General features: G+C 45.3%; 1 long non-coding RNA gene across 1 annotated transcript in view; it reads left to right on the top strand.

Annotated features, from left to right (window-relative positions):
• LOC307222496 overlaps window positions 1-20,369 on the top strand; it is a 56,974-nt gene extending 36,605 nt beyond the window's left edge. The window contains exon 3 of the long non-coding RNA XR_013841775.1: window positions 19,303-20,369. This is a non-coding gene — a long non-coding RNA (uncharacterized lncRNA). The remainder of the gene's footprint in view (window positions 1-19,302) is intronic.
• The last annotated feature ends 2,679 nt before the right edge of the window (window positions 20,370-23,048 follow it).

Genomic DNA, 23,048 nt, shown 5'->3' on the forward strand with positions numbered 1-23,048 from the left:
CAGGGGTGCTAACTTGAATAAAATATAGGGGGGCTAGGTAAGCCCTCCCCACATAATTGATCACATGATATGGCACACACCATTTGAATGGCAGTGCCCTTCAACTTGGGGAGGGGGCTGGCCCCCTGAAATACGTTATTGGTGGGGATGAAGGGACCTTAGCCCCTAGGAGTTGACTCCTATGGCGCTGGGCTGGGCAGGGGAGGGTGGAGATTGGATTGGGCAGAAGTGTCCCTGCCGGCCTTCACCGGAGGTCTCGCTTTGGGAAGCTTATACTGGCAGCAGCCAAGACAAGCCCTGAAACAGAGCTTTCTGGGGTGGGGTGGGGGGCTGAGCCAGCCTGGGATCCATTGGATCCCCAGCCAACCCCACTGCCACAACATAATGGCATTGGGCCTGATTTAGGCCCAGGCTGGCCTAATGATCTGCCTGCCCCTCATCTTCCATCCCAGCTACTAGGAGGGCTGTGGATGCTGGGCTCTGGGAGAAGTCAGGATTGCTCTCTCAAGTGTATGTTGGGTTGCAGCATCACAGAGTCCCATTTTTTCTGTTCCCCAGACCTGGAGCTGCACTGTCTATTGGCCTGTCATCTTGTCTAGAGATACAGTGACTTTTAGCAGAGGGCAGCCCCTAAAATGCCAATCTGAGAGTCATCTCGGTGCAGATGTAGCTCTTAAGACCAAGAAGACGCTTAAAGTCCAGAAAAAGAACTGCCCTGTCCCATAAGTCATGAGATGTCAAATGCAGCCACAGACATTAAAACTTCACTGCAGCGAGTGGTTTAATTTCCGGGGATATAACTGCCACTTTGACTCTAATGGTAGATGAAAGTTAAGATTTCCTGGTCATTCTAACCTCAGCCTGGATGGCAGAAACCCCAGGAGTTACTGTTGCAAACAATGCACCTTTTATCCAAGGGACCGAAATCCCATTAGCCCTAAAGACGTTAATTATAACAGAAATTGCCAATGGTGGCTTACTCAGGAACTGGAGCATACAAGGAGAGCAATAACTTTGCCCCGTAATGCTGGTGCCATCTGGATGTGGGTTTCCCCCGTCTCTTCATTTTTTGTTTTGTTTTTTTTAATTCTCCTTAACTACTGTAATAATTAACAATGTTTGTCTGGCTGTAGGCAGCCAACATGCTTTGTCCTGAACAAAGGAACTTCTGGGGGAAGTTTCAGTAGCATTCTTTCCTTTCGAGGGGGGGATGAGAGTTGCTCAATCTACTGCTTGGGAAAACAGTAGGTCAATTTGTGGGGTCCATTTGGGGAAGACATTTGAATCAGTTCTCATTTAAAGGCACTTTACATAATTTGCACTGTCCAAAATAACACACACGAAAGGAAACACAGTTCACGGTTCTCTGAATCTTGCAGTATGGTTCTACAGCCAAATATATCCATGTACTAGTGAAAATAACATGCAAGAATGCATTTTAATAGGTACTTGGGAAAGTCACTTTCGAAAAATATGTGTGTTAGGCAAGATTGCATACAAAAATGTGTATATTAGGAGAAATTCACACTAAAATGGTGATGAATTTTTCACAAAAAACTTTTAAAAAGTCACAAGAAATTGCGAAAATGTGGACAAAGAGCCCATCTCAGTAGAAGTCATCTTCATATGTTTGAAATCTCTCTTATTGTCTAACCTGATGCATTCAGCCACAATACTGTCAATTGCGTCTAGGTGGCGCTGTTGTTTTCCTGTTCTTCCGTCAAACTCTGTATACTTCCCCAGCTCACAAACCATGGTGACAGCTTTTGCCCTTGATGCCACTGAAAAACAGGACCTTGATATTTGGGGAGGAACATGGCTGTTAAAGTGGCATAATACTGCTTTTAATGGAAAGTGTAGGCATGACCTATGTCTGCTCAGAGGTCCAGCTGAATTCCATGAGACATAAGTGTGGTTAGGATTGTAGTCTTAGTTAGATGCAACCCTCAGTCAGAGCCCAAAGCTTGGAGTTGATGCGCTTCCTAGCAAACCTGGATTTCTTGCTACAAAATGGTGAAATGCCCTGTCTCTGGTATTTCCCTCCCCATCCTGGCTAGGACCAAAGGAGACCGCTGCCCTTGCTACCTGCCTATAACTCTGCATAGAGGAACTCCAAACAACAGCATTGTCTTTGTTCTCGTTTACCAACCATGCGGTGAGACAGGATTTCGGAAACAGTTTGCAACGTCTGCCTCAGGTCCTGTGGCTGTGCACTTTGGTTTTCCTTCCCTTTGACGATGTTGGGGTTTTTTCCCACCTGTGGTTGGCCACCAGCATCTTGCTCGTGCAAGCTCACATTGTCTCAACTTCCCTGTTAGCTCCTGGGATCAGTGGGATCCAGGCCTGACAATGATCCTGTCCACTGCTTCTGCTAAGTGAGGTCCCCCCCCCACCTTCCCACAAGTTCCCTTTCTATGTTCAGGTAAAAAATAGTAATGGCTTACTTAGTGTCCAAATGCCTTCTAAGCAATTTTAAACTCTAAAAAATCAATACATAATTGATATCAAATATCAAATTAAAAAACAATTTAAAATCCCATAACAAAACAGTTAAAGCAATAAAATTGTGTTACTTTTAATACTTTTTATTTCTTTGTTTCTTAGAAAAATGTTTGTTTGTTCCAATTATTTATACCAGGGGTTGGCAAAGTTTTTGTGGCTTGGGCTGGTTAACGGTCCCGCAGATGCATGCGCAAATGCTATTTCCGGTGCTCCTTCTGGCATGGAGGAGGCATGCGCAGCTTCCCATTGGCTCCAATAGCTTCCTGCGGCCAATGGGAAGCCGGCCAGTGTCGTGGAAGGCGGTCCCTGCCCTGCTCCACACCAGTTTAATGTGGTGCACGGGAGCTGACCGAGCGGGCGGCAGAGGTTCATGGGCCAGTTAAACGACCCCCATGGGCCGCTTGTGGCCCATGGGCCTTAGGTTGCCAACCCCTGATTTATACCTTGCCTTTCAGTTAGAAATCCTGTCAAGGTGGCTTACATGTAAGGTTCAGATATTTGGGTGGCATCCAGTGTAGTGCTAAGTTAAAGCCACTTAGCAGTATACTTGTTCCAGTGTTTTGCATCAGCGGAACATTGTTGTACAAGTGAATGCATAAGCAGGTTGCTGGTAACTTGGTTGCATGACAGATTGCACAATCTTTTGCAAGAGTTTCCAGCTAGCCTTTACCTTGGATTCATTCATGTGTTGTGCAACATTAAAAACTCATCCATCTGCTAGTGCACAAGCCCTTGTGCTAGTGAAAACACACATTATTATTATTATTATTTAAAAAACCCATCAGGATCCTTTCCACAGGGCACTTGAGAGTAGGGGTGTGTGTGTGTGTGTGTGTGTGTGTGTGTGTGTGTGAAGTCCCACTACAGCAGGCCTGGAAGTGGTCTTTGCATCAGTAAATGCTGTTACCCATATTTCCATTGATCCCTTTTAACTTGCATCTTGAACTATTTGAACAGGCTCCTTGCCTCCCCTTGCTTGTGGGGAACCTTTGGTCCTTCAGATATTGTTGTACACTGACTACCATCAGCCTCAGCAAGCATGGCCAATAGCCAGGGATGATGGGAGTTGTAGTTCAGCAACATCTGGAGGGACAGAGGTTCCTCATACCTACCCACGCAAAAACAGCAGACAAAATCCAAGCCATATCTCCACAGCTGCAGGGCAGGACCCATTTGCTGGCTTCTAAGTTTTGCAGAAATGATTTACATGTCTGGATGCCCAAATAACGAGCTTTGTGCCAACCAGCTTAATTTAGACACACCACAGAATTTTGTTTTAAGACTCAAATCAGTCAAGCAGACAAATCATGCCTTTCCTCAGAAATAATCTCTCTTCCTTGCCCTCCCCTTCAACCAGCCTGAGGAAAATTTCTGTGTCATGTAAAAGCTCTCACACTGTCTTAACTTATGTTGTGTAATGCAAATAGCTCTCTACTTACTTATTTACCTACCTATCTTGATCCTAATAAAAAATCCATATGATGATGGCTTTGGAAATTTAACAAGGCTGCTTCTTCTTCTTCTTCTTCTTCTTCTTCTTCTTCTTCTTTAAAAGTCATAAGCCTCCAAGTAAAAGGCCACATCTGCACCTTGCATTCAAAGCTCTATGATTTAACAACCATGTCTTCCCCCAAAGAAGTGGCCCCCAACGGCTGCTCAAGCTGCGATGGAGGGGAAGGCCCAGGCAGGACCGGAGAGGCTGTGGAGCCACCACTGAGGCAGCTGCAGCGGCTGCCACCTGCGTCCCCTCTGGTGCAGCTTGAGTAGCTGTTGGGGGCCACTGATGCTGCTGGGGAAGGGCCAGGCAGGACCAGAGAGGCCGGAGAGTGGTGAGCCTCCCTGACTGGGCCCGATCCCAGGCACGACCTTTCTGGTCACAGCAAACTGCGCGGCCAGAGCTTCTGCTTGGCTGCAGCCTCCACATTAAAGGTAGTTCTGTCCGGGAAGGCTGTTTTCAAAATATGGCAACCCTATATGAATGTGATCTTCCATGTTTACTGAAAAATTTGGAAAATATTTTTTTTAAAAAATGTGTAAATTGAGAAATTGGAGACAGCATCTTTGCTCGAATTCTTTTAAATCGAAACATTTTCTGAGGACAAATGACTACATTTATGTATTTATATATTTATTTAAATCCCTGGCTCCATTTTTCTGGAACTTGGTGACTCTCCCTCCTTATCCCTCCAATAAAACTTCAAATTATTCATGGCTATAAGGAAATGTCACCCCTAGTCAGACTTTCCCCCTATATCCCTGTCCCCCCTGGGAACTCGGGGGCAGAAAATACCTTGTCCCTCGTCCCTCTCAAATCCTTCTTAATGAACACATTAAAATGAGGCTGTTTGTTTATATCTTTTTCAAAATCTCCAAAGACATTCCTATATATAAGTCCTGTTTCGGATCCCGTCCCTGTAATGGGTCATTAATGTATTTTAAGTGAGAGAGAAAACTTGGCATTGGCAGCAGAAGATTGCTTTAATAGCAAAGTGACCCAGAGTGCCTTTTGATTGCTTTTAAATTCCCAATGAATAATAGATATTGGGCCTTATAATGCAATGCTAACAGGCCACCCTCTGCAGGAGCCAGAATGCTTGGTTAACGGAGCCAATTGGAAAACTCAATAGAGGAAGTTTAAAGGGGATGATGATAATAAAAAGTCCTTTAGAAAAGTGGGAGGAAAGCTGTCTATTGATGAAGACGGTATTTAAAACAGATACCTGGTTATTACTTCATTCCAGAGGGCTTGCAGGAGGTAGAACTCAATAGGACACACCATTGTCTTCAAAGGTAGCCCCATATAAAGCACATTAGAGTAATCCAGGCGGGAGGTCATTACAGCATGAACTACCGGGACCAGGCTATCCTAGCCTAGTAATGGTCAAAGCTGGCAAACCCACTTAAAAGCCATCTTGGCCACAAGGGCCATCGGGATACCAGTGACTTCTTGTTCCTTCAGGGGGAGTGCAACCTCTCTGAGAGTTTCCACCTAATTCCCAGCTGCTGGGTCTGATGGGGGTTGTAGTCCAAAACATCTGGAGGAGGGCACCAGGTTGGTAAAGGCTGTTGTAGGCCAGAAATTAAAAAAACACACAAAAAACAATGTAATCATAACTATAAAAAAGATGATGTGGTCTGAAAAATTCAAAATATTGGGTTGTAGCCAATGGTGGCAGGGTGATGGACCCGGTTTCACCAATCACCTGTGAGTTATACTGCATGCTGTTCTGCAGATCCCCTTGGACCTCAGCAGCAGCTGTTTAGGAGATGCAAAGGTCTGCAGTCGGAGGGGGAATTGGCAAGAAAGCAGAGTGTCCTTAGCAGGCAGGAGCAGGAACACTTTCTACAATGTCATTGTTTATTTATTCTTTATTTATATGATTTTTTAAAAATTCTATCATTCCTCCAAGGCAGTTCACAACAATCAATTCAACCAATAAAATGAGAAAAACAAGTATTAAAAACTTTTAAAATGAATAGCAGCAGGTTTTAAAACATGAATCAGAAAAAGCACCCAGTAAAGCAATTAATCCAGCTGCCAGAATCAGGTAGTTTCTTCCCTCTCCCTTAAAAAACCCCAAAACCTTTATTTATAAATTTTATGGGTTTTATGGAGTACATATTTTGAGTGGGGTTTATTGGTTTGTGTTTTGTTTTGCTCTTGTTTTTATTGGAATGAGAACTAAAGTAGCATGAATGAACTGACTGAGAACTCTTCAAACAGATAAAGGATTGTGTTCTGATAACCTTAGGGATGCTTTAAGAATTACATTTCAGTGAATTTTGATGAAGGCTGACCTGATCTGCACCACCTGGACTGATGTGCAAATTGGAATGAAGTTATCCTTCAAATTTCACACTGCTCATTTGCAATGTTTTTCTTGGCTCAAAAAATTGTGCAAACATGCATTAAAAATGCATTAAATGCATGTTTTAGGGGAAAGTATCTTTACAAATGCATTGAGGTCAAATATATATTTTGTAATAAAATCCATATTTAAATAAGTATTTTAAAGAATATTTAAACATGAATTTTTGTGCTGATTTTCCCCCTGCTCCCCAAAATATAATAGATCAATGCATAGACAGAACAGACTTCTGTCTGAACATGCACCAAATACAGACCTGAAAAAGGCTGATCCATCTAACTATTTCAGGCAGAGAACCGTCCTCTGTAAAGTGGGGTACATGGCCACCCTAGACTTTGCATGCATAGATCATTGTCCTCCTTTGCTTCCCTGTGGTGTTGGCCACAAGTAGGCAATTGTTCTCTATCTGGGGCCCCTGACAGGCAGACCTGCTGCAATTGCAACCAATGAGGTGAACCACCATGGGTACCAGGGGGCAGACACCCGACACCCTGCCACTTGGTGGATCAATAGGCATTAAGACTCCTGGGTCCAGGAGCGAAGAGGCATTAGTGGCTTCCCTGTCTGAACCACACTAGCCAGGGAGGGATTGGTGCATCCAGACCACTGAGCCCATCGTGGGAAGTGTGGTCATGGAGGCTTCTCAATGTTGTGTCCTTTGGCTGGCCGGAACAGAGATTGCGGCTAGGATGCAGTTTGGGATAGACTAATTTTCCTTCCTTCAGGTTTAGGTGTTTCTTTCCATTCTTAATTTCAGCTCTTCACATTTTTGCAGCAATCTGCAAACTCCCCCCCCCCTTATCCTCATGAAAATCCATCAGCATTTGTGTATGAATTTCTTGTGATATACACATTTTTGTATATTACTTAAATGTATATTACACGGCCTCATCATGTCCACAGAATGGAAGATGCCAGGATCTCCAAGGATCTCTATCGAGAGCTAGCTTCAGGCACCAAACCTGTTGGCAGACCAACTCTGCGCTACAAAGATGTCTGCAAGTGTGATATGAAGGCTGGCAGTATCAACCTCACCATGCTGTGAATCCCTTGCAGATGACCACAGTAGCTGGAGACAGACAGTCAGGTCATGTACCCATCGCAGTGACGAGAGGAGGAATGACTGCTGGGAGGAGCGAAGAGAAGAGAAAACACCATGGTGCATCTGCTGCAGCACAACCAGACACCTTTGAATGACTCTTAGCATCAGAAAAATATTTCTGATGTTGATTCGGAATCTACTTTCTTGCAACTTGAATCCATTGGTATGGGTCCTACCCTCCCGAGCAGGAGGAAACCAGGTGTTCCATTTTCCATGTGACAGCCCTTGAGTATTTGAAGATGGTTATCATATCTCCTCTCAAGTCTCCTCTCACCCAGGTTCAACATACCCAACTCCCTCATAAGGCTTAGTTTCCAGACCCTTTATAATTCTGATCGTCCTCTACACACATTCCAGTTTTTCAAGATCCTTCTTTTACCTATTACCATCATAATTATCTCTTGGAACACCAAGTGGTCACCAGTGTCTGTTAAGCAACATTAAGATCTATATAATCCAGGGTAGAGCATCTGCTTTGCAAGCAGGCCAGGTGGCTTGTACGCCTGCTTGGTCTCCAATCTAGGTGATAAACATTGAAGGGCAATCTCAACATTTAGCTTAGGGGTAGAGCTTCTGCTTTGCATGCAGTCTCAAACCCCGGCATCTTAACTCCAGGTAGAGGTGGGAAAGACCTTCGTCCAAAACTGCCAGTTGGTGTAGATAGAACTGAACGAGATGGAGCAGTGTTGTAACTTTGTGTATAAAGCAGCCTCACGTGTCGCATGCCTGTCAGAATATTCTCACACCAGCACCTTTTCTTCTTCTTCTTCTTCTTTTGTAATTCTTCCCCTCTTGCCATGTAGGTTTGCCATCAATAGGGCAGATGGCAAATGCCATTCTGCATAGTCAGGAAACACTAGGTGCTACTGCTTCATGCCTCTCAGAAGCACAGAGCTAAAGAGGCTTGGAAATGCATGGCAGAAATTGCGTCTTCCAACAGGGATGTGTTTGAGCTCCATCTGTTGTGCATTAAAACATTTCTAAGAATGGCCACAGATCTCCGCAACTTAAAATGTCTTAAACATGCGCATGTGCCCAAAGCGTCAGCCGAGAGAATTCGGCTTAGCGCCATGGACAGCAGCAGAGCGAGGCTGACTCCAACCAGCTGTAGATTTGGCCTGAAGAGACAATTTTTGAAACAATGCTTGCCACGTGTTTGGCTAGAAAAGTAGCAAAGTGATTCATTTGCTGATGCATTTTGAGAAGGGCTTCCAGTTCTGACGGGAGCTATAGAGGTAATCGTGCTATCTGTATCTGAAGGCACCTGAAAGTTAGCTAAGCAGGTTTGGATGAAGGATAGAGGACAAATGGATTTGTGCATGGTTTTTTAAGGCTCTGATCTGATTGAGCTTTGCTTGCACTGAACCGCTTCTTGCATCAAACTCTCTCTCACGTCTGAGCCACTCATGCATTGTCATGTGTGTGTTTTTATAACCCCAGTTAATTATATACAAAATTAGATGGAAAAGTGTGTATAATACATATAAAGGAATCAAGCCCATTGTGTTATTTTTGCAGCATAATTTTATAAAGTATACTCATTGCACACTATTTTTATACAGTTCTGTGTGCTGATGTATGCACATGTTTATGGGTCAATTGCTTTAGTGTATATCTGTATACTATGTGTGTAGTATTATGCCTATAATAATGCACGTAATAGGTGCATGTTTAGAAAACTGTTTAGAGATTTTTCATTATACTAAATTTCCACTAGATTGTCATAATGCTGTGACCTGGGTAGACTTGTCTGACAGCAGTGACAGTCAATAGGTACAAAGTTGAGATCAAGGAGGTGTGCACCCAATAGGCATTGCTGCTGTGTGAGGATAATGGGATAACAATGTAGTAAGTAAATACAGTAAAAGTATAATATGCTCTTCCCTGTGGCTGCAGGCAGGCAGCATAATTTTCACATTAGCCTTCCCGTCTGTGCCTTCTCTTTTGACTGTCTTTAACAATATTCAGAAATCTGTCTTTGAGGCAGCCTCTTTGGCTTAACTTTCCAGTGTAAGAGCAATTTTCAAAGCTGCTCAAAATTTCAATTGTTTTCAATTTTGGGGCTGATAATGGAGATTGGAGGGTGAGAATTGACCGGTCCTTCCCGCAAAATGCTTTGTGAGACTGCTCACTGATTCTCTTGAGTGGCATTTCCTCCAGCAGTTGGTTCAGCCATATAGTGTGTGTGTGTGTGTGCGCGTGTGTGTGTTTATATTGGTTACTGCTCCATTCTTTCTCCTTCCTAGATTGTGATCCTATGCCACCAGAAAGCACATCATAAACAGGATGGCATCACTGCTGTACTACATACCTCATCGGATTAAACTACACAATTGCACCATGACAATCAGATGAAATCAGTTCAGAGAAGGGAGCAAGGAAGAGCGAGCAAACAGTGATGAAAAATTACAGGAAAAGGCAGGTGTTTTTTTGATATGGCAGAAGGAATTTGGGTCATTTCAGATCAGAGCTTGTAGTTTCTATCTAGTAGTCATATCTTGGTTGTCAAATGCTTTGGTACTTGTACATTTCAGCTCCTGAAAGATCGAAATCTGGAAGTGAGTGTTCAGGTTTTCTAACTTTTTTTGAAAGCCGTATGTCCGATGCGGCTTCTGCTATTGTTTCCGGTGCACCTGTGCAATTGGAAGCCAATCGGAAGCCACACCTTGGTTTCCGAATGTTTCGGAAGTCGAACAGACTTCCGGAATGCATTCTCTTTGAAAACCAAGGTACGGCTGTATAGTGTTAATAAAGGCTAAGGTTGCCATACACCCGGGAAATCCCAGATATGTCCTCTTTTGAAGGGCCAGCATGCCCATCTGGAGGGATTGTTACATTTTTAAAGGAAATGTCCAGATTTGTGGTTTTTAAATATTTATTTATTTATTTGTTGCTGTTGTTTTTTAGTTAGATGCTGGCAGCCTGGGCTCGGGTAGCTTGGGCTCAGGCTAATGTAGTACATTAACTACAGAGAAAGGAAGCAGCAGATGGTAAAAGGTTTTATGATATTTTGATCAACCAATCAAATATACCAGATTCTTTTCTTGTTAATCCAAATAAACGGGGGGGGGGGGGATGAAGGAGCCAGTTGTGTGAGCACTGCTACATTGAGGCAGCTATTCTGCTGGTGCCCCTCCCTCACTCCTAGAGCTTGTTGATGAAGCTAATTCAGCTTGTACTAATGTAGGAAATCATTAAAGATCAATAACAAAATCATTAGCAGTGTGACGCTCTTTCTGGACTGTCTGATCGACAGATATGCCACTTAATCCGGCCATAAAATCGGCACCATGAGCTCATTTTAATGGGTGTCAGCAAGATTGATTGGCAGAGGTCTAAGGGTTAGAGCAGCAATGCGCAAGCCAGACCACTAATGCACTTGCAAACTCTTTGGAGCACTTTGAGGCAAGTTAAACAGAAAGTGCCCTGCAAACCGCACGGAGCCCCATTTTGCTCAAGCCACTTAAAAAAGACTCTAAAGCTAATGCAAGGCTCTGCAACAGAGCAGGACATTACAATGATGGAGGCGTCTTACTTGGTTAAATTAAAATCAACAAGCAAAGATGCATATGCTCTGAATATTTCTTAGTATCTATCCAGGTGTTCCAGAAGCTGCTGGGAACATCTTATGAAGAAGACACTGACCTTTGGGCTTAGAAAATGTAGGTTTTCAGTGACCATTTGTTTTTTGATGTCTGCCAGGCCCAGCCTCAGACACGTTGGTGCCTGAGACATAGCATTTCAGTGGCACACACCCATATATTTATGGGACATAATCAGGGATGGGGGTGAAATTTGTTCAGATGGCATTTTAATGCAAACATACCTAATTGGCCCTTCCCAAACCAATACATGAATTGAAATGCCAGACTGCTCCTTTGAAATTTGCAAGTCTCAGAATTTTTGCAATGCATTCCTCCAACCCTGTCTATATATATAAAATAGATAAATATGTTAGGGGAAAGTGTGCACATAAATGCCTATGTTAGTAAAAATAAGAAACAAAAATGTATTATACTGGGGAAGATTGCTAAAATACGTATCTTAGTAGAAATATGAAAGAAAACGCATTTGAAGTTTCAAACTGATTCAGAAACGGGGGAAACTGGATTTAAGATTGAAAAAATAAGGATCAGAGCCAAACCAAAACTAACAAATTTCTCCACCCCTAAGGACAACCCACTGAGAAATTCTCCTGCACAAGGCCTGTTGAAGTGAACTGGGGCTGTAAAAAAGCACTTTTGCACAGTTCCTGTTCATTCAAAGGAGCTTCGTGATGGATTGTGAGTCAGATCTGTCTGTCTTGCAGACACCCCTTACGTGTTTTGGCTGTGTGTTTGGAGAGGGTGAGAAGGGGCTGTGTGTACATATCAACTTATACACACAGAGTTCCTCCACACAAGCGGGGTGGTGGTCTTGAGCTCACTGACTGTGTGGCTGGCGGGAGGCATAGTTAGCTCCCATTGCTGTACAGCCCCTATGGCATATTTATTTTACCTTCTTTAAACATGTGAGGGAGTTCAGAAGCCCACTAAATCTTGTCTTATACACTTTAAACAGTATTTAAAGCAGTGTTTCCAGAGTGGTTTAGCAACCAATCCTCCTTCACAGGGAACTCTGGAAATGGTAGCTCTATGAAAGGAACAGGGGCCTCCTAACAACTCTCAGCACCCTTAGCAAGCTACAAGTCCCATGATTATTGGGGGAGGGGGAGCCATGGCTGTTTAAAGTGTGTTAAATGTCTTGTGTAGATGGGGCCTTATATTAAGACCATTCATTGCTTTAGGAAGGTATCATGGATACCACAAAGGTGTCCATGGATTCATGGATTTAATGGATCAATAACTCTTGGTGGGGTACATTTTAGTGATGCTCATCTCAAACAGTAATGTCGGTTCACGTTGCCTGTGCTACACGAGTAGAAATAGATGGGGCTTTTTTCTTTGGCCCCTATTAGATTGCTTTCATCCAACCGACTTGTTTTTCTGTACTTGGTTATTGGTGGTTATTACTGCTAACACAGCAGTTTGACTTCACCCCCAGAGGCACACTCCAGTGTCTCTCAAAACAGATGGATACCAACATTTATATTTATATGCCACTTTTCCACATATGTGTGCCCAAAGCAGCTCATAGCACAACAAGATAACAGCAAAAATCCATATCAGTACACCTGGGGCACTGCTAACAGTGTAACATTTTAAGTTCATTATAAAAAAGCCAGCAGAACAGCTGAATGTTTTATTCCATTGAGAACTGGGTGAACGAACTGATGTGGTGGGTGCAAGGAGTGGTGTGATTGTTGAGTGATTATGTTATGTGTGGGTGGTTTAGATTCATTTTGTGAGTGTGAATGTGTACTGTATGTTTGGGGTGAATGTATTCTTTTATTCTTTTTTGTTGTTGTAATGTTCATGAGATTTTCATGATGATAGATACTATAGTAATGTCACAGTTTGCTGTTGCAGCCATTGGTCTGTCCAGTTTTGCCTCTGGCCCCACCCAACAATGGCACACAGCCACCAAATGGTTGCTTATGTGGCCCCTGGGCTGCAAAACTTGCCCACTCTGGTACATTTGAGCCCGATGCTGTGGGTTAAACCACAAAGCCTAGGACTTGCTGATCAGAAGGTCAGTGGTTCGAATCCCCGTGACGGGGTGAGCTCCCGTTGCTTGGTCCCTGCTCCTGCCAACCTAGCAGTTCGAAAGCATGTCAAAGTGCAAGTAGATAAATAGGTACTGCTCCGGCGGGAAGGTAAACGGCGTTTCTGTGCTCTGGTTCGCCAGAAGCGGCTTAGTCATGCTGGCCACATGACCTGGAAGCTGTACGCCGGTTCCCTCGGCCAGTAAAGCAAGATGAGCGCCTCAACCCCAGAGTCAGCCACGACTGGCCCTAATGGTCAGGGGTCCCTTTACCTTTACCTTATACTCCTATACTGCTTTGCTGGAAAAGAAAGGAAACTCTAGTGGGTGGGTCTAGGTGTGGCTAGACAGGAGGGCAGAGGTAAAGCTGAGAGGCTGTGGCAGCAGACACCAGCAAACAGTGCCTCCTTTTGGCTCAGGCCATGACTTGTGAATCATTTAGTCAGAGGGCCAGGCCTTGTCACATGACCAGCCATCTGGTCTACTGATATTTGACAGGTGTCTCATACCTCTGTTCAGCCATTCTGTATTTCTCTTGAAGACCCTGTGTGTAGTGGTGCTGCTGCACAGGCTGTATCCCTGTCTGACGGGGCCCAGGATCAGGGCCCTCCTCAAGTTCCAACAAGCTGTTGGGTTAAGATGGCTGCCGCAAGGCCCTTGCAGAGACACCCACATCCCTGGACACCAATGTAGCTCCCGTGGTTAGCCAGTGGCTAATGATCTAGTCCTTGAAGTCACCATTTTGTCAGTGTTTCTTCTGTAATTAGAGATTTTGGTCTGGCCCACCAATAGGCTGAGAGATCACTCTGTGAACTTTACAAGCCTCTGAGGTTAAATGGCTGAAGAGGCCACAAAGACTCAATAAATTAAAAAACAACACGGCAGCAGCATCAACCCCAGTGTTTTTATCTAACAAGGGAGCCTTGCGTCTTCATTTAATCCTGATGAAGGCCGTTGGATTAAGTGGAGAAATCCCGGTATCGACGAGGGGAAATTGTGGTGATACCATAAAACACACACTAAAGCAATTAGTGGGCAGTTCTGCTGGCCTACGGGCTGTTTAATTCTGTGGTCATTCCCATCTAATGAAAACCCCACACAAAAGGAAGACACATTGGCTGTGACCTCCTCATACTTCACGCAGGCCACACGCGCACCACAGCGGTATCGAGAGTGATTTGAGGCATTGAGGGGAAAATTACTTATTGTGGGAGAGTGGGCTAATGAAACAGGGGGAAGAGGAAGAGTGGGGGGGGGGGGACTGACCGAACTTAGTATGTCTGAAATAATGGGAATGTGGTTTCTGTCCCACCCAGCCTGCCCTTGCTTGTCATGGTTAAAATATTGCAATTGGACATCCCTCCCCCACCACTCCCCTCTTAATTATAATAAACCAGCTATTTCTTTGTAGGAGAATCTGAGGAAAGCCTGCATGTTTGGACCACAAGGGGGCAGTTTTCAACACAGAGTTTTCCAAGGATCACTCCTTGTGGATTGGTTACTGCTTGACTCCCTCCAGCTGAATTGTGGTCACCTCCTGGGTGTTTAGAAGAGCTATGATGCTTGAGGAATCCTGTCTTTGTGAATTCTGATCCAATCTGAACTGAACCTCAGATTTCCGGCTAATGTGTGGATTCAGAGTTATCCCACAGGTCTCCCACTTCTTGAAAGTTCCAGCACCCTTCTCTGCTCAGAAAATGTATCAAAACACATTTTAAAATGTGCATTTTTAGAGAAAATAAGTTTAGAAATACACATTTTAACACTGAATACATTCACAATACAACCCCATACTTGATGCATTTAGATAATTGAAATTTCACTGATATTCCCAAGTAAGAACACAACCACACCTTACATTTAAAGCACATGACTTCCCCCAAAGAATCCTGGGAACTATAGTTTATCTCTGATAGGTAAACTTTAATACATACATAACACAGAAAGTGGGGGGGGGGGACACACCACAAAATTTGCATACACACAATACATTTAAAGCACATCTTCCCCAAATCCTGGGTATTATAATTTACCTCTTACAGAGCTACAATTCCCAGTACCCTTCCTAGGATTATTTAGGGGGAGCGTGTGCTTTAAATATGCATTGAATGTGCTTTAGATGTAGGATGTAGATGTGACCTATAAATGAATATAGGATTGCAGCCCTAGAAATCTTATTTAAATACACAGATTTTTAAAAAAATGATATTTGTGTTGCTGCCTTGGAGTGTCCTGCTACGGCTGCACTGGGTGAAGCAGTTCCTCAGCCCTGGACCTGGTACCCAGCAGCCATTTCTGATGTATTTTTCATACCTCAGGTTCTTATGGCCATTTTGTTTGTAGCAAAGTGTATTAATTGGGTAGAATTGTGCAAATGTGGCATGTATTGAGAAAAAAATGGAATGAACTCTGATCCTGATGTTTTCAGCACGCAGAAGCACGTATTTATAGGAAATCCATGCAGGTTAGTACCCAGATAGCAAGGGACAAGTGGAATGCAATAATGGGCTATATGTTTAAAACATATCTTGGTGTATACCAATTAAACCATGGGTAGGCAAACTAAGGCCCAGGGGCCGGATCCGGCCCAATCGCCTTCTAAATCTAGCCCGCAGATGGTCCAGGAATCAGCGTGTTTTTACATGAGTAGAATGTGTGCTTTTATTAAAAATGCATCTCTGGGTTAATTGTGGGGCATAGGAATTCGTTCATTTTTATTATTATTTTTCAAAATATAGTCCGGCCCTCCACCGGCTCCCTGCTGAAAAAGTTTGCTGTCCCCTGAATTAAACTGTCATGGCTTCACCCAAAGAATCCTGGGAATGGTAGTTTGATGAAGACCCTGAAAAATTCTCTGTTAGAAACCCTCTCCAGAACTATTCTTCCATAGCAGTGGTGCAGTTACGTAATTTTACACTCCGGGACTGAATGGTTCTCTCCCTCTCTTCTGTTTAGATGGTAAATTGAATTACTTGACTTCAAAAAAATGTGGTAAGTAGGCCAGCCCTACTGTGTCTAGAGGTCTTCCTGCTCGTTTCGTTGTGCAGGGCCATGGACATCTGCCCTGATGAGACCACGCTTCTGTGACGAGAGGGAATGACCGCAAAACTCCTTGAAGTCTGTAGTGTCTTTGGTCTCAGTCTCAGAACGTTATCGTCCTGATTTTGTCACACACACACACACACACACACACACACACACACACTTTGAATGCACTACACCCTAACACTTCCTTTCATCTGAGCACCATCACTCTTCAGGCCAAGCTTCCGCCCGAAATGTAGTAGCCACCCTGCCTCACTTTGGGCTTTCCAGTAACCGCGCTGTGCATTAGTCTACAGAGAGCAGATTATTATTTCCTGTAAAATCTATTTGCTCCGACCACAAGCCAGCGCTCGGGCATGATCCTTTGCTTACAGGCCTTAGCCAGCATGGTATCAAAATAGACATCAGATGGGAGAGGCTTGCTTTGCTCCTCGTGATACAACCCCTCTCCCCAAAAAAAACCCCAACACTCTCTTTCCTGCACATTAGTAGTTGCTGTTTGCTGATAATCGTGGATGCGTATTATGAGAAAAGTAAACTCTGGGCAGGGAGAAAACAAATTTATTCACACATACAGTTGCAATCAAAATTATTCAACCCCCCCCCCCCCCCGCAAATCAGGTTTATATTCAAAATTTGCAGACTTTCAGCTGTTTGCACAGAGCAAGTAAAAGAAAAAGGCCATTGAAAAAGCACAACGAAACGGATGAATCAAGTGGTTTCCCCAAATTCATCTGAAAATGCAACTTTGATTTGTTCATTGTAAACAGCTGAAAGTCTGCAAATTTTGATAGTGACCGCTCTCCTCATCAACCAGAGGGCGCCCTTTGCGTGGCCGCACACAGCACCCCCGATCCTCCAAGACTCCCGGAAGAACGCTCCTGGTCCACCTCCCCACATCACACCCCTTGAGATTCCCGCCAAACCTCAGTTCAGAATGAACCAATTGTGACAGGCAGAGACGGAGCCAGAGAACGGACCACGAAGCGGTAGTCTGCACTCCGATCCGCTCTTTGTGTGTGTAAGGGGGAGGAACCTACTTGGGAGCCCACAGTCGGTTCCAGAGCTTCACCCACCCCTTTGTTTATGCTCTTTATTGCAGGTTAACCTCTTTACAGGTATGTTGGAGTTGCTACGGTCTTTCGATGGTTGCTGTTAAAGGACTGGGAAGGAATTTTTCCTGCATTGGCAGGTTTCACCTTCCCCGTAGCAAAATGTCACAACTTTGGCGGTTGTAGGCCTTGGGCGGAATCCTTTGTTTCTCAACCTGTCGGTCCCCAGATGTTGTTGGACTACAACTCCCATCATTCCTAGCCAGCATGACCAGTGGTCAGGGAAGATGGGAGTTGTAGTCCAACATCATCTGGGGAACCACAGGTTGAGAACCGATAATTTAGTCTATCTTCCCTAAATGGGGGGGGGGTGTTTGAAGCGGTGACACACGCCCCCCCCACGGCGATCCCACGGTTCCCCGTTAAAGGGGCTGTGTTGAAGGGAGTCACTGGCAATATGCTGAAAGGTTGTCAGTTCACTGCCCAGTGTTGCGGCAAAATGGGGGCCGGCTCTCTTCTTAAACATACGTCTTCCAGAGCCAGCCCACTCCCCAGACAGTGGGGAGTGCCTCAGATCCCCAGCTGGGGACTGGGAGGGATAAACGCCCAATGCCTAAGCCAAGATCTTCCTACATCTGAAAGTTTAAATAAAGTTGTGGCCAATTTTAATCCCATAACACGTTGTCATGCATCATTCAATTCACCTGGGTGGCTCCTGGGGTTGGGGGGGGGGTGTCTCCACCTGGCCATGCAATAAACCCGATTTGTAATGAGGGCTGAAATTTTTTTGATTGCAACTGTATATTGCAACTGTACAATGGCACGCAGGGACGCAGGTGGCGCTAAGGGACGCAGGTGGCGCTAAGGGATGCAGATGGCGCTAAGGGACGCAGGTGGCGCTGTGGGTTAAAGCCTCAGCGCCTAGGGCTTGCCGATCGAAAGGTCGGCGGTTCGAATCCCTGCGGCGGGGTGCGCTCCCGCTGCTCGGTCCCAGCGCCTGCCAACCTAGCAGTAAAGGTAAAGGTAAAGGTACCCCTGCCCGTACGGGCCAGTCTTGCCAGACTCTGGGGTTGTGCGCCCATCTCACTCAAGAGGCCAGGGGCCAGCGCTGTCCGGAGACACTTCCGGGTCACGTGGCCAGCGTGACATCGCTGCTCTGGTGAGCCAGAGCCAGAGCCGCACACGGAAACGCCGTTTACCTTCCCGCTGGTAAGCGGTCCCTATTTATCTACTTGCACCCGGAGGTGCTTTCGAACTGCTAGGTTGGCAGGCGCTGGGACCGAGCAGCGGGAGCGCACCCCGCCGCAGGGATTCGAACCGCCGACCTTTCGATCGGCAAGTCCTAGGCGCTGAGGCTTTAACCCACAGCGCCACCTGCGTCCCTACCTTTACCTTTACAATGGCACAAATTCATGGTTATCTGATTAACAACATGTTAGTCAACTGATTAGTTCATTGATACTTAGGTAGTTCAGTAAATCAAATAGTGTCGTGGTAGATTCTGAAGTGCAGGAGCACATCATGATAGCCTCCATAGTCACCCCTCTGCCCCAATAAGTAAAGTCTGAAAGGGAGGCAATCTTTGGGAAGCCCATAAGAAGAACCTGAGTGCAGCAGCACTCTTCCCACTTGTGAATCTCAGCAACTGGAATTCAGAGACACGCTGCATTGAGCAGTAGAGAAAGGCATAGCAATCGTGTATATTTTCATATACTGCTTTTATATATTATATTTTGATCTAGTTTCTGTATTATTGTTTGTTTGTAAGGTGCCCTGAAAAGTTTATTGAAAGACAGAATATAAATTCTTTAAAAGGAAGGAAGGAAGGAATGTACTAATTTCCACTGTTTAAATATTGTTTTATCACATTGGATTTTGTCTTTAAATGTTGTCAGTTGCTCTAGGTTTGGTTGATGAAAAGTAGTTTGTGAATGATATCCCACAAAAGGTTCTACCACAGGTAAATCTTTTTCGGCTTTCAGGTGCCACAAGCCTCTTTGTTCTTTTTGCTGCTGCAGAGCACTGTGGCTCCCCTTCTGAAATTCGCACTGATTTGGATCTGTTTTTCCCCCTCCTCTTGCAAATCTAGGTCACTTGCCTTGTAACCCCTGAGCCTGTGGTCTTGAGGTGAAGTCTTCAGAACCCAAAGCCTCAACTGAGAGAGCATGGATGGAACCAGACTCTTTGAAGCCTGCATGTTGCTGGTTGGGGTGACTGGTGCATAACACCAATGCAACCAGTTGGTGCACCTGGGGAAAAGCACTGTGGGTAGGAGAGCGTGGAGTGGGGCTGGGCCTGCGGTGTGTGTTTCCTGAGATGAACAAAGATTGATGCAAAGTGCATGCAAGCACATGGTGACAAGTGGTGACTGCTCAGCTCTGGGAGGTATAAAGGCCAGTGCTGGCAAAGCGCATTTTAAAAAGAAACTAGTTCTGGTTCTAGTTCTTCCTGTCCAAAAATGAATTAGTTTTGGTTAGTTTGTTTGGCAAACTGTTTCAAGTCCATCCAAATGAACTTTTTAGTCCATAAGACGTTCATCTTTGCCCTCTCACCTGCACCTCAAAAAAATAATCAGCATTCAGAATGCTATAAGCTGCTGTGCTGAGCTGTAGGATCCATAAGTAAACCGGGGGCCACACACAAGGAATAGGATGTCTGATAGACAAAATGGCGACAGGTAAAGCTTCCCCTGATATACCTGAAAGACTGCCTGCCCCATAAGATCACCTAGACCATTGGGAGACATTCTGCTTGTGGCACCACATCTTACATCCAGCATGAACATGAACTAGAAATCAGTCAGCTTTCTACCCCCAAATGAACTTTTTTCACCTTCAGTTCACTTGGAAATTATGGAAACTGCTTTCAGGTTCAGAGATTTCTTAACTAGTTCAGTCAACTACATTCAATAGAAATTATTAATTCCAAGCACCGGATAAGGTCCTGTTCACAGCTCCTCAGGACCAACTCCAAGTAAGGTGACAGTGGTGTGTGGCAGCACTCAGAAGCAGCACTGCCTTGCTCTGAGCCTCAATTTAAATTCCCCTAACCATCAAAATCATTTTTCTATACGCTGCTTTTCCATTGTGAACCATACTCAGGGCTGCTCACAACATCAAAAAAACCCACAGAATTCACTCATGGTTACAAGACTATGCTAAACAGCAATAATAATAAAAATAGGGTAAAGCAATGGGAGCAGTGGCTAAAGCATGTTGGAAGGAAAGTGGATGTCATGAACTAGCAGGGCAATGAGCAATGGGGAGGAGGAAGAGGATCCCAGCAGGGGGTGTAGCTGGGACTGGGACACACCTGGGCAAGCAGGGGATGAGGAAGGAAGTACTCACAGGGTGATGGAGAATGGCATGGGGAGAGGAACCAGAGCAGCAGGACCCATCACAAGTGCCAGAGGGGCCCTTGTCTCCATGAACGCAGCAGGCTCTGAGGTGTAGGGAGCAGTGGGGAGTGGCACTCTAGGAGGCCGAGGCAGGCAAAGGCCCACAGCCCAGCTCCCTAGCTGGTGAGGTGGGGCTCCCTAGTTCTAGGATTCCTCTAGTGTGATTCCTCAGCTGGCGTAGGCTTGGAACAGGTGTGGGTCGCCTGCCTCATTAAGCCCAGGTGCTGCAATCAGCAGGCAAAGTACAAAAGGGAAACAGAGCTGAGGTGTTTTGTCTGCTCAGCTGCCCACAATGATGGATCTTGACTAACATGCTCCTAGACCTCCATAGGACTGTGCTTTGGGTTTGACTCTGGACTTCAGACATGGCTACTTGGATTGACCCTGGACTGTGTTTCCTGATCCTTGGACTTTGCTTGCATGGACTGATCCATGGTCTTTGAGCTTTAGACTTGACATACTGACTTGCTGCCAGGTAGGCCAGGGATTCAGGACAGTGGGTGGTGGTTTTTATTGGGGCCCACCCACATGCTTTCTAATAATGTGACAGCAAACTACATCTCTCATTGTCCCCTGCACCCCATCACACTCCTAGCAAGTGGTGCATCCCGATGGAGAGAGGGAGGGGGGAATCTTTCCACTCTGCTCCCCCTGTGCCTTCATTACTGCTCTAACGAACAAGTTAAGGAATGGGAAGTGGGAGTGTTTCTGGTTGGTGGTCATGTATGTGGGGAAATCTGATGGAGAGTGGGGAAGCTGGAACTTCTTCTCCAGCTCAGATCAAAATCTGAGCTGGAGGAGAATTTGGGGGCTTCTAAAGCTTTCCTGGGACGCAGGTGGCGCTGTGGGTTAAAAGCCTCAGCGCCTAGGATTTGCCGATCGAAAGGTCGGCGGTTCGAATCCCTGCGGCGGGGTGCGCTCCCGCTGCTCGGTCCCAGCGCCTGCCAACCTAGCAGTTCGAAAGCACCTCCAGGTGCAAGTAGATAAATAGGGACCGCTTACCAGCGGGAAGGTAAACGGCGTTTCCGTGTGCGACTCTGGCTCGCCAGAGCAGCGATGTCACGCTGGCCACGTGACCCGGAAGTGTCTCCGGACAGCGCTGGCCCCTGGCCTCTTAAGTGAGATGGGCGCACAACCCCAGAGTCTGTCAAGACTGGCCCGTACGGGCAGGGGTACCTTTACCTTTACCTTTTAAAGCTTTCCTGGTTATGAGGGTGTCTTCAATTAAGGGTGGTGAAACCTGCCACTCTGGAGATAAATGTGCCCTTCCACGCCTCTTTATCTGGTCCTCAGGGCTCTCCCTGGCCCATGCCCCCTTCCTGACCATGGCCTTCTTCAGCCGTGCTCCACATTTTCCTCAAGTGGCTTTACCTGGCTGAAAAGTAATAACGCCTCTTCCTTGCCTAAGTGCCAGATGGATCAATGTGTGCTGGGTGGGTATAGAAACTTCTGGATTTTGTGTGGTAGGTATTCAGCATGCCTTACAAAAGTACGAGTCACATCTATCTGCTGTTTTGTCCGTGTTGGCCCCTTGCCACCCACTTTGCCTCCGGCTTAGCCCACCACAAATTTGGGGCCCCCATAAGGTTGCTTAAGAGGGAAAGCAGCCAGGAGATTGGTGGTAGGATGATGACAAGTGATCAGAGGGAGAAGCCACAAATTTGCATGCTCTCTGACATTAAAACTGTGGGCAAGGGTGAGGGCTGAACTGAAACCTTTCTACCTGATGTGCTAGATTACTATTTGCAGGGGTTTTTGTTTGTTCGTTTGTTTGTTTATGTAGGGGATCAGTAAAAAATAATAATTCTTCATTTGTGTGGTAAAGCCCAATCTGCCATCTCAGGACTCTTCTGCAACATTCTGCTTCATATAAAGATGCAACAGGGAGGCTGTAAGAGCATGGGGAGAGGAAAAATACAATAATTCAGTAAGAATTCTTACTCAAAAGTTGCTCGGTTTTTCAATATGTTGCAATTTCTAAAAGGGGGATTTGGGCCTCTTACAAAGTCCTTCTCTCCCTGACTTTGTCTCTCAGCTAGCATCCTGTCTCGCAGCCTGGGTGCTGTGACATTTCTCTGAGGTAACAGGTGCACAAAAACCACTCTGAGGGCCATCAAAAAACCGATGACTTCCCTCCTTGTATAGACTTCTCCTTTCTGAGGCAGAAAAAGAAGATGTGGTGTCTTTGAGAAGCCGGCCTTGCGTGCTGGGGCCAAACCCTCACTCTGTCTGGCGGCGGCTGTTATCTCCGCTTTTTAAAAATTGTTTTATTCCTTTTTTAAAAAAACACCGGAAACTGTTTTTGTCATGTCTGTGTTGAGACAATAAACATTAAGATTCATTCTTTTGGGCTTGGGGTGTGAATGCATGGAATTTCCCAAGGCAACCGTGCAAGTTGTTAGAGTAGACGGTCCTTTCATGAAGGCCCATCTGAAACA

Source organism: Podarcis cretensis (genome assembly GCF_951804945.1).
Source record: "Podarcis cretensis genome assembly, chromosome: 8".
Taxonomy (NCBI): domain Eukaryota; kingdom Metazoa; phylum Chordata; class Lepidosauria; order Squamata; family Lacertidae; genus Podarcis; species Podarcis cretensis.